Below are 11,825 nucleotides of genomic sequence, written 5' to 3'. Positions count from 1 at the left end.
AGAGCAAGTTTGCTTTTCGCTATTTGTCATACTAATCAAATTTCTCTAGTTGATTGTAGATTTTTAAATAGGCTATTCACCCCCCCCTCTAGCCGTATTAGGACCTTTCAACCGGTGGAGTGTCCGTCCATAGAGTGCGAACAGTCTGACGGTGCCACCGGCGCCCTAGACAGAAAAGACGGAGGTCACTATAAGTGACCGGACACTGGCCTTGGTTGGACCGGCGCATCCGGTCAGGTGTAACAGCGAAGACGCCGGCGTTGGTCAAACGACCGAATGCTAGGTCGCTCTGTGACCGGACGCTGACAGGGTGTGTCCAGTCAGTGCTGATGTACGCTGACATGAGGCGTACAGAGGAGACGTTGAGTGACTGAACGCTGGATGTGTCCGGTCAAGCATGACCGGACACGTCCGGTCGGGAAAAATTGTTTCTGGAATCTTACTGGAAATGACCGGATGCTGGGGGTTCAGCGTTCGGTCACTGTTAGCCTACTCAAAATGCAAGCCACCTACCACAATTCTAGTTTAGATAGTGTCTATTCACACAAGAGCTATGACACTACCTTATGTTGGTGTGCTCTCAAAGGCTAACTAAAGAGCCACACCAACCAACCAAGCAAGCTCTCACAACTAGCTACACTAAAGAGCTTGTCAACTAGTTTGCGATAAAGTAAAGAGAGTGATCGAGATAGTTATACCACCATGTCGAGGAGTGAACCAATCAATCACAAGGATGAAAAACAATGAAGACCAATCACCTTGGAATCAAAGGATGAACACAATGATTTTTATCGAGGTTCACTTGCTTGCCGACAAGCTACTCCTGTTGTGGTGATTCACTCACTTGGAGGTTCACGCGCTAATTGGCTTCACACGCCAAACCCTCAATAGGGTGCCACACAACCAACACAAGATGAGGATCACACAAGCCACGAGCAATCCACTAGAGTACCTTTTGGCTCTCTGTTAGGGAAAGGTCAAGAACCCCTCACAATCACCACGATCGGAGCCGGAGACAATCACCACCCTCCACTCAATGATCCTCGCTGCTCCAAGCCATCTAGGTGGCGGCAACCACCAAGAGTAACAAGCGAAATCCGCAGCGAAACACGAACACCAAGTGCCTCTAGATGCAATCACTCAAGCAATGCACTTGGATCACTCCCAATCTCACTATGATGATGAATCAATGATGGAGATGAGTGGGAGGACTTTGGCTTAGCTCACAAGGTTGCTATGTCAATGAAAATGGCCAAAGATGTGAGCCATAGCCAGCCATGTGGCTTAAATAGAAGCCCCCATGAAATAGAGCCATTGTACCCCTTCACTAGGCACACTGCGCTCTGACCGGACGCTCCGGTTATACTGACCGGACCCTAGACACAGCGTCCGATCCACTGATTTATGCCACGTGTCACTCTGAATTTAAAACTGAATCGTCAGATCACAATGGCTAAGTGCTGACCGGACGCTCCGGCAAAACTGACCAGACCCTGGAGCCTCAGCGTCCGGTCGAGTACAGTAAGGGTCCAAATCCATTTTTCCTCGACCGGACGCGTCCGGTCCACCTCAACCAGACACAGCCCAGCGTTCGGTGGTATACCCTAGCTACTGTACCACCAAGTCAGCGCGACCAGATGCAGGCAGTCAGCGTCCGGTGCATTTAGATCTAGTGTCTGGTCACTTGACCGACGCTGGCATCTCCTCTGTCTTCTTCACCCTTGCTCAAATGTGCTAACTGCCAAGTGTATCACCTTGTGCACATGTGTTAGCATATTTTCACAAACATTTTCAAGGGTGTTAGCACTCCACTAGATCCTAAATGCATACGCAATGAGTTAGAGCATCTAGTGGCACTTTGATAACCGCATTCCGATACGAGTTTCACTCCTCTTAATAGTACGGCTATCAATTCTAAATGTGATCACACTCTCTAAGTGTCTTGATCACCAAAACAAAATAGCTCCTACAAATTATACCTTTGCCTTGAGCTTTTTGTTTTTCTCTTTCTTCTTTTCAAGTTTAAGCCCTTGATCATCACCATGCCATCACCATTGTCATGCTATGATCTTCATTGGCTTCTTCACTTGAAGTGTGCTACCTATCTCATGATCACTTGATAAACTAGGTTAGCACTTAGGGTTTCATCAATTCACCAAAATCAAACTAGAGCTTTCATCCGGTCCCTTTGCTCCTAAGGTTGTGAGGCTTGAAAGCTACTTATGTTCTAGTAATAATCTATCAGCAACAATGTTGATCGCATCGCTACCGTTACTGTGTTCTTACTAAAATATTTACGTCCACGGCACGCTCTTGGGGGAAGAAAACCACCGCTAACGTTAACGAAGGCAGAAAAAGCCATGCCTACCAGCAGCACTTTTATGACTGTGGTGGTGTGCTTCCGCTGGGTGAATCTATGCCCTGTTCGCTTGGCTGATAAGTCATGGTTGAAAGTACCGTTGACTGATTTGTTGTGAGAGAAAAATACTATTCATTGACTGAAAAATATGGCTTATAAGCCAAGCGAACAAGACATGAGAGGAGTGGATTAAATTTGTTGTGGAAGTTTTTTTTTTGATAAAGGACAAATATTTGCTGTGGAAGTTTGACAAGGGTGGCAAAAGTGTGCTGGACTGTTGGCTGCATTGCAGCCCAAATTTTTTACTTTTTAGCCCTTTTTTGAAAGTTTCTCACAAATAGACCCCTAGAGGAGAGTTTCAGAATATGGATCCTTAGCTCGGCGCCATTGATGCTGGCGCCGAGCTAACACGTCTCGGCGCTAGCGTCCCTAGCGCTGAGCTCCTAGGCTCAAAGCGAACATGGAAGATGACATGGTAGGAAGCTCGGCGCCAGTCACCCTGGTGCCAAGCTCGACGCCATAGATTTTGGCGCCGAGCCTTTATTTTAACCCTAGCCCAACCTTCCTGCCCGGGCGTTCTTCCTCTTCTTTCTCCTCCCTCTCAGGTTTTTTCTCTCACCACTTCACCCTACCTCACGAATCGGCATATTGGACCTTGGAAACTTTGATTTGATCCGTAGATCTTCGAGAGCAAGGTATCCTCGCTCCCCTCCTAGTTTTTTTTCGCATCGATTCGGTATATATTAGTCGGATTTTTGAACTTAAGAATCGTCATCACTTAGGTTTTCATTCTATCCCTCAATATATGTATTATATAACCGTAGGATGATGCCAAGACGTGGAAAAGCTAGCAAACCAGTGGAGAAAGCTTGGGGAACTCCTTGCGCCCTGACTAATTGTATGGACAGATGGCAATTTAGAGCAAGGACCTTAAGAAGGATGATTAGGGGGTGGGCAGCAAATGAGGTAGCTGTCCAGAATAGAGATAAAGTGGATTTGTCTAAAGAGTTCACTAGACTAGAAAGTCTAGCTGAAATCAGGGAGTTGTCTAGTGTTGAGAGGCAGGAGTTAGCGCACATTGAAGATAAGTTAGAAAAGATTTGGTCTTTAGAACAGATTAGAGTTAGACAACGTTCTAGGGATAGAAACATTCTTGAGGGTGATAAGAATACGACATATTTTCAGGCGGTTGCTAACCAACGGAGTAGAAAAAAGAAAATAGAATGCCTTGAAAGCCCTACTAGTTTGGTTTATGATCAGAAAGGGATGATGAGAGTGGCAGTAGATTTTTACAAAAAATTGTTTGCTAAGGACTCTGAGCCTGGCTTTAAGTTGGGACAAATTTTTTGGGAGGAGGAGGATAAGGTCTCGAGGAATGAAAATGAGTTACTCATAGCACCTTTTTCTGAGTCAGAGATCAAAAACGCCATTTTTAGCTGTTATGCAGAAGGTGCTCCTGGGCCGGATGGCTTATCCTTTCTCTTTACCAAAAGTTATGGAATCTCATTAAAAATGATGTGGTGCATCTTTTTAATGCTTTTCATAGGGGTGACTTAGAACTTAAGAGACTTAATTTTGCCTTGGTTTCTCTAATTCTAAAAGTAGGGGAGGCAACAAATATGAAGCAATTCAGACCTATCAGTTTGTTAAATTGCAGCTTCAAAATTTTTTCTAAGTTGCTAGCTCTTAGGTTGAACTCTGTGGTTTAAAGGATAGTGGCTCCAACTCAATCAACTTTTATAAAAGGAAGATATATTTTAGAAAGTGTAGTAGTGGCTCATGAGTTGGTTCATAGTGTGCATCAAAGTGGTGAACCTAGGGTTATTCTTAAACTGGATTATGAAAAAGCTTATGATAGAGTGTCTTGGAGTTTTCTCTTTGATATGTTAGAAGCCCGAGGTTTTGATCTAGTTTGGATAAACTAGATTAGACAAGTTGTGGTGGGAGGATCTTTGGGTATTATGGTAAATGGGGAGGAAAGTTCCTATTTTAAGCCTGGCAAGGGCCTAAGACTGGGAGATCTGTTGTCCCCTTTCCTTTTCAACTTAGTTGGAGATGGTCTATCTAGAATGTTGAAAAAAGCAGTACATACAGGGATTGTGACAGGGCTCCTAGAGGGCTTTAGGCAAGGGGGTATTGTGGCTCTGCAGTATGCAGATGACACTATTTTATTTTCCAAAGCTGAGGAGGCTGTGTTAGAAAATCTTAAATGTATTCTTATGTGGTACGAACAAATTTTGGGTATGAGAATCAATTTTAACAAAAGTGAAATGATCCCAATCAACTTAGGAGATCATGAAGTGCATAGTTTAGCCCATATTCTCTCCTGCCCTGTTGGCAAATTCCCTATTAAGTACCTAGGTATTCCGCTGCATTTTGATGCTCTGACCAGAGATGACATACAGACTTTAGTGGATAAAATTATGAACAAAATTGCAGGATGGAGAGGAAAGTTGATGTCCCTGGTTGCTAGGGTAGTTTTAATCAAATCCTGACTTTCTAGTATACCTGTTTATCTTCTGTCTTTTATCAAGTTCCCTAAATGGGCTATTAAAATGTTAAACACCCATATGGCTAATTTTCTTTGGGATGATTGTGAGAATAACCATAGATATCACTTAGCCAACTAGGAGTTAGTTTCTATGCATAAGGATTTTGGTGGTCTTGGGATCCCTAATCTGAGAGATCTAAATTTGTGTCTTTTGGCTTCGTGGCTTAAGAGATATAATGTAGATAGAGATAAACTCTAGAAAGAGTTAATAGATTTCAAGTATGATACTTTGAATCCTTATGTTCTGCTCACTAGATCTTCTTTTGCTTCTAGTTTTTTAAGGGTTTTATGTGGGCAGCGCAGGCTGCTAAGATGGGTTTTCTGTGGAAGGTTGGGATGGGAGGAAGGTTAGGTTTTGGGAGGATATTTGGTTAGGTTCGTCCAGTTTGGCCATACAGTTTTGGCCTATTTACCGGATCATCAATGAACATGGGAAGACAGTTGCAGATTTGTGGGATGGATCAAATTTGAAATGTACCTTTTGGAGAACAGTAAGTGATGATATTTATCAGTTATGGTTAGAAGTAGTTGAACTAGTTTCAACAGTTAATCTTTCGGATGAGGAAGATGAGATGATCTAGAAGTTTTCTTCTAAAGGATCTTACTCTTCTCAATCGCTTTACAAAGTTATTAATTTTAGAGGGATTAAGCAAGTGCATATATCGGCTGTTTGGGGGATTAAAGTTCCTCCAAGAGTCCATATGTTTTTATGGCTGTTGATTAATAACAGAACTTTAACTAGGGATAATTTAGCCAAGCGTAGAAAAGTAGAGGATGCATCTTGTCTTTTCTGTGTGGAGAATGAAAGCTGCCATCATTTATTTTTTGATTGTGTGGTTGCTAGGAGATGCTGGTAAGTTGTCGTTGATTTGTTAGGAATACAAGTAGGTGGAGACATAGTTAGTATAGGGCAGTTTTGGTTGAGTGAAAAAAAGTATAGTGTCATTAACATGATAACTTCTGCTGTATTGTGGTCGATTTGGAAACTTAGGAATGAGCTTTGTTTTCAGAGGTCTGGATGGAAAAGTATGGAGGTATTGTTCTACAAGATCTTGGGGCTGCTACAGAACTGGATAGTTCTGTGCCCGGTGAACAAAAGGAAGCGGCTGGATGGTTTCCTGGAGGAATTGAAGACTGCAGCAAAGAGGATTTATTGGCTTCCCGATTTCACCAGAAACGCAATGCCAAGTTCTTCAGAAGAATGACATCGGCGACCAATGATGAAGGTGATCAGTGAAAGCATCTAGGCCCCTAATTGGATTTCGGTGATTAATGTCAATACAAGATTACTGTGACTAACGTGTGTTTTGCAGAAACAATTAAGTTAGGTCATGGTAATGGAGATCGATTGGGCAATCGAGGTTGTCATGCCCCTACGATGGAAATCGTTTTGGTTTTCAAAGGTTGGACGACAAGGTTAAGGATAACTAGTTCTAAGTGTCGATTGGAGTTGGAGAGACACTTAGAGTAGTTTAGGACTTTGTTTTTTCCTTTGGCCGTACTATGAAGGGGGGTATGAACGGGTAGCTTGACCTAGTTGAGTCTAGTAAGTTAGGTGTGGTGCACACTTGTTAAAACTAGCTCTAGGTAGCTCCTATGAATGCCTAAGATCTTTTGGAGCAAACTTCATTCACATATGTTCGGAAGTTGGAAGTGAATGGAGGGTCAAACACTGACCGGACGCTGGCTCCGGTGCGACCGAACGCTGGCCGCAGGGTCCGGTCAGTTCATTTGACCGTGAAGATCAAGTCTGGTGTAACCGGACGCTGGGAGGTCATGTGACCGGACGCTGAGGGCCAGCGTCTGGTCGACTCCAGTAAGGGTCCAGACTTGGGAAAGAGTGACCGGACACATCCGGTTAGTGTGACTGGACCCTGTGTATCCAGCGTCCGGTCGTTTACAGTAAGCATCCAAGAGCGACCGGACGCGTCCGGTCGGTACTGACCGGACCCTGACAGCGTCCGGTCATCACTTGAAAACTGATTCACGGGTTGAACTGACCGGAGCGTCCGGTCATCCCGCAGAGGCTCATAACGGTTCATTTTTCAGGCTGGCTTATAAATAGAAGCTCCACTCGTGAGTGGAGTATCTTTTGCTCATTCCAACAGCTGAGAAACACGTTTGTGAGTGCCAAGAAGAGCAAGGTCCTAATGAGGTGTTTGTGATTTAAGAATCCAAGAGAGTAGCCTCACTAGCAAATCAAGAGTAGCGAAGTGTGCATCCATCTTCTCATTAGGCTTCGCGTGGTCAAGTGAGAGTTCGTGCTTGTTACTCTTGGTGATCGCCATCACCTAGACGGCTTGGTGGTGATTGGGAGTTTGGTGTTCACCCGGCGGAGCTTGTGGGTGACCCAACTCAAGTTGTGAGCGGCTTTGGGTGATTCACCGCGACGGAGTGTCGAAGAATCAACCCGTAGAGAGCACTTGATCCTTGCGCGGATCAAGGGGGAGCTACACCCTTGCGTGGGTGCTCCAACGAGGACTAGTGGGGAGTGGCGACTCTCCGATGCCTCGGCAAAACATCGCCGCGTTCCTTTCTCTCTCTATTTACTTTGAGCACTTACTTTGAGCATTTACTTTGAGCAATTCAATACTTGTTTTTACTTCCATAAGAATTGCTTGCTAGAGTAAGTTTGGAACTTAGGTTGAGAGGTTGTTGTGCATTAGTTTGATATAAACACTTTTCTAGGCACAAGGGGTTAATTGGGCTATCCGTAGGATTTGATTATTGCAAGAAAATTTAGAATTAGCCCAATTCACCCCCCCCCTCTTGGGCATCTTGATCCTTTCAATTGGTATCAGAGCCTCGTGCTCACGTTTTTAAGCTTAATCGCTTAGAGCAAGATGTCTCACGGGGATGGTCCTCCTCCTATCTTTGAGGGAGATGATTTTCCATATTGGAAAATCCGCATGGAGGCTTACTTAGAAGCTCTAGATGTTGGAATTCTTAAAGCCGCCTCTCAAGGGTTCCCAGCACCTAGGAATGCCGCACAACTTCAAGGCGATGAAGTGAATTATGAAAAATGGAATGCAAAGGCTCGCAACACCATCTTTAGAGGCCTTTGCAAAGATGTGTTTAATCATATAAGGAACCACAAAGACGCCCATGCACTATGGTCGGACGTTTGTGCACTCCATGAGGGAACCAAGAGTGAGCATGAGGAACGCTATCATCTTGTGATTAAAAAGCTAAATTCTTTTGAGATGTTTCCCAAAGAAAGTGCTAATGAGATGTATTCTCAATTAAATGTTCTTGTAGAGGAAGTCAATGGGCTTGGACTCACTCAAATGTCACCATCCAACGTTGTGAGAAAAATCTTGAGTGTCCTCCCCATTGACAAATATGGGCACATTGTGACCGTGCTACATCAAGGTGATCTTTCCGCCGCTACACCGACACAAATCTTGGGAAAGATCAATGCTCATGAGATGTACATGCACATCACACCACAAGATGGCTCATCCTCTACAAAGAAGAAAGAGAAAGACTTAGCATTCAAAGCTAGCCAAGACAAGGGCAAAGCAAGACTTGAGTATGAGAGCTCAAGTGATGAAGATGATGAAGAAAGCCTTGCCCTCATGGTGAAAAAGACCACCAAGATGCTAAAAAGGCTAAACAAGAGTGGCATCAAGTTTGATGGCAAAAAGAAGAAGTTCTTCACTAGCTCAAGAAGAAAGCCAATCTCCGAGATGGATTGCTATAATTGTGGCGAACTTGGTCATCTAGCTCATCAATGCACAAAGCCCAAGAAAGACAAGTTCAAGAACAAGGGCAAGAAAGATGATTCAAGTGATGAAGATGAAAAGAAGAAGAACAAGCCATACAAGAAGAGAGATGGCAAAAAGAGGGAGTTCTACAAGAAGAAGAAGAGTGGCAAGGCCTATATTGTCGGTGATTGGCTCACGGACATTGATTCATCAAGTGGATCATCCGATGATGATAGTGACGATGAAAAGGTGGCCGCCATTGCTATTGATCTTGCATCTTCACCACCACCATCGCCATCATCCTCTACACACATATGCCTTATGGCCAAAGGTGAACGCAAGGTAACTAAGAGTGATGATAGTAGTGATGATGAACATGCTAGTGATGATGATAGTGATAGCGATGATGATGACTCACCTACTTATGATGATCTTGTCAAAATACTAAGAAAATATACTAAGATCATTAGAAAGAGTAGAGCTATAAATGAAAAGCTTGATGCTAAAAATGATTCACTCTTAGCTAAGTGTGATACATTAGAAAAGGCTAATGATGAGCTCAAGGAAACAAATGACTCTATATCATCCAAACTCAAGGAGCTCAAATCTTCTAAGAAAGAGCTTAAAGATAAAAATGATAAACTTGAGTGGGTACACAATGAGCTTATCACTAGTCACAATAAGCTAAAAGATGAATATGCAACTCTAAAGATCAATTATGATACCCTTATTATTGCACAAGAATTCTTACCAAATGAGCCACATGATGCTACTAACCATATTGTTAAGATTGATATAACTACCTCATGTGATGATTTAATTGATGAAAGCATTGAGCATGGATCTAGTAGCAAGGGCAAGCAAGTGGTTGAATGCAATGACTATAATGAGTATGTCAAGCTCAAGAGTAACAATGAGAAGCTCATGAAAGATCTTGAAGAGATGAAAAGTCACAACACCATTGTGCTAGAAACTCTTGATCATGACAAAGAGGTGATCCTTGAGAATGAGAAGTTAAAAGAAGAAATCAAGAAACTCAAGGAGGAGAAGAACAATGATATTCTCAAGGAAGAGAACAAGAAGCTCAAGATGGAGAAAGAGCATCTCAAGGTGGGATTGAGCAAGTTTGCTAGAGGCAAGCATCTCCAAAGTGAGCTACTCATGAATACCATCATGAAGATGGATAGAAGTGGCATTGGATATATGGCAAGTGTAGAGAAGAAGAAGGCTCAAGCTCAACACCAACAATCAAAGCCAAAGCCAAAGCCAAAGAGATGTTTTGAATGTGGACAAGAAGGCCATTTTGCTCATGAGTGTCAAACTCCACCACCACAACCCTTGCCCAAGCATGCTAGACCCTTTGCTTTCAATGCTCACTACATGCTTAGAAAAGATTCAAGTGGAAAGATGAAAGTCATGTTCTTAGGTCCCCCCAACAAGAGTAGGCCTAAGAAAATTTGGGTGGCTAAGTCACTTGTTGAGAAGGTGAAGGGCCCTCAACAAGCTTGAATCCTTAAAGCTTGAATCTCTTGTGTGTAGGTGAACTACAAGACCGGTGGAAGTCATTGGGTTATTGATAGTGGTTGCACTCAACATATGACCGGTGATCCTCGTATGTTCACCTCACTAGATAAAGAGGTAGATGGTCAAGAGAAAATAACATTTGGAGATAATTCAAAGGGCAAGGTCAAAGGATTGGGTAAAGTGGCAATATCAAATGATCATTCCATCTCAAATGTGCTCTATGTTGCTTCATTAAGTTTCAACTTGCTATCCGTTGGTCAATTGTGTGATCTTGGCTTCCAATGCTTGTTCACCGAGAAGGAGGTGGTTGTATCTAAGGTAGATGACAATCAAGTGATATTCAATGGATTTAGATACAATAACTTATATCTAGTTGACTTCACCTCTGAAGATGCAAACTTGAAGACTTGCCTATTCATCAAAACAACACTTGGGTGGCTATGGCATAGAAGACTTGCTCATGTTGGGATGAGCTCACTCAAGAAGCTTATGAAGAATGATTTGGTGAGAGGGTTGAAGGATGTGAAGTTTGAGAAGGACAAGCTGTGTAGTGCATGTCAAGCCGGCAAGCAAGTTGCAAACACTCATCCAACCAAAGCTTTCATGTCAACCACAAGAGTGCTAGAACTCCTACACATGGATTTATTTGGACCAACAACATACAAGAGTTTGAGAGGAAATCTCTATTGTCTTGTGATTGTGGATGACTATTCAAGATATACATGGGTGTTCTTCCTTCATGACAAATCCGAAGTTGCATCTTGTTTCAAGAAGTTTGCCAAGAGAGCACAAAATGAATTTGAAGTGAAGCTCAAGAAGATAAGAAGTGACAATGGCAAAGAGTTTGACAACACAAACATAGAAGCTTATTGTGATGAAGTTGGAATCAAACATGAAGTCTCCGCAACCTATACTCCTCAACAAAATGGTGTAGTTGAGAGGAAGAACCGGACTTTGATCACTCTTGCAAGGACAATGCTAGATGAGTACAACACCCCCGAAGCTCTATGGGCGGAAGCAATCAACACCGCATGTTATGCATCCAACCGCCTATTTCTTCAAAAGTTCCTTGTCAAGACACCATATGAGTTGCTCAATGGGAAGAAGCCAGACGTCTCCTTCTTTAGGGTGTTTGGTTGCAAGTGCTACATCTACAAGAAGCGGCAACACCTAGGGAAGTTTCAAAGGCGTTGTGATATAGGTTTTCTTGTTGGTTACTCATTGAAGTCCAAAGCATATAGAGTATTTAATCATGCCACCGGCTTGGTTGAAGAAACATATGATATGGAATTTGATGAATCTAACGGCTCCTAAGGAGCACATGAGAATCTTGATGATGTAGGTGATGAACCATTGAGGGAGGCTATGAAGAATATTCCAGTGGGAGACATCAAGCCAAAAGATGATGAAGATGATGTACAAGTCATTAACCAACCCTCTTCATCAAATGTACCACAAGATGGTGATAAAGTTGGGAGAGTAGAAAATGAAGATACTCTTATCTCCCATGAGCAAATGGTGGTACAAGCACAAGATGTTGATGCTCCACAACCTCCTCAAGTGGTCAATAGAAGAAATACACCTCTCCTACAAGATCATCCACAAGATCTCATCATAGGGAGTCCAACAAAGGGGGTGATGACTAGATCTCAAAAACTTACCTCATTTATTGCTCATCACTCTT

This window comes from Miscanthus floridulus, chromosome 16 (genome assembly GCF_019320115.1).
Source record: "Miscanthus floridulus cultivar M001 chromosome 16, ASM1932011v1, whole genome shotgun sequence".
Taxonomy (NCBI): domain Eukaryota; kingdom Viridiplantae; phylum Streptophyta; class Magnoliopsida; order Poales; family Poaceae; genus Miscanthus; species Miscanthus floridulus.
Note: the sequence above shows the minus strand (reverse complement) of the source record.